Raw genomic sequence first — 680 nt, 5'->3', positions numbered from 1 at the left:
ACAAAAGCTGCGGTCCGAGAAAAGCAACATTAACACCGCGATGATGAAATGCAGTCTAGAAATATGCATGCGTGCATCGATTACACAAATGCACAGTCTTCTGCTCATGCTTTCTCGTTTAAGATTCATGTGCATGCTTTATGTTGCAACTGTTATTGAAAGAAACATCTACACAGTGAAAATGCATCAATCGGTTTGGTCTTGTATCGGAATGTGTGTGCATCACGCGACCCAGCCCAAGATCTTCACATGCATCATCCAAAAGCATGCAGTAGCTTATTCAAATGAACGTGCAGCATTAAAAATCAAAACCCACCGGTTCTACCGGTTCTCTGTCTGGACTCTCGTCTTCCGCAGACCCAGTTGCTCCGGTCGCCTCTGACGTCACTCCCGGTCTGGGAGAAGCGGACCGCTCGAGGAGCGTGAGATAGAGCGGTAAGAAAAATACATGTATGTGGGAGCGCGCGCGTCACGTTCTGCCGTGCGCGAGCGGCGCTGTCCACACTCACGTGGTGCTGAAGCTCCAACCGAGAACAACTTGGTTTGATTAAAATACGCTACAGTTGTGTCCATAATTACAATGCATTAAATATGTGATTAAATATGTTTGAATGCAGTATCCAAGAGATCGAATACGCTACTTTAAAAAATCTCTCTCTCTCTCTCTCTCTCTCTATATA

The sequence above is a fragment of the Sinocyclocheilus rhinocerous genome, unplaced genomic scaffold (genome assembly GCF_001515625.1).
Source record: "Sinocyclocheilus rhinocerous isolate Xijiao unplaced genomic scaffold, SAMN03320098_v1.1 scaffold151, whole genome shotgun sequence".
Lineage (NCBI taxonomy): Eukaryota > Metazoa > Chordata > Actinopteri > Cypriniformes > Cyprinidae > Sinocyclocheilus > Sinocyclocheilus rhinocerous.
This window is presented reverse-complemented; position numbering follows the sequence as displayed.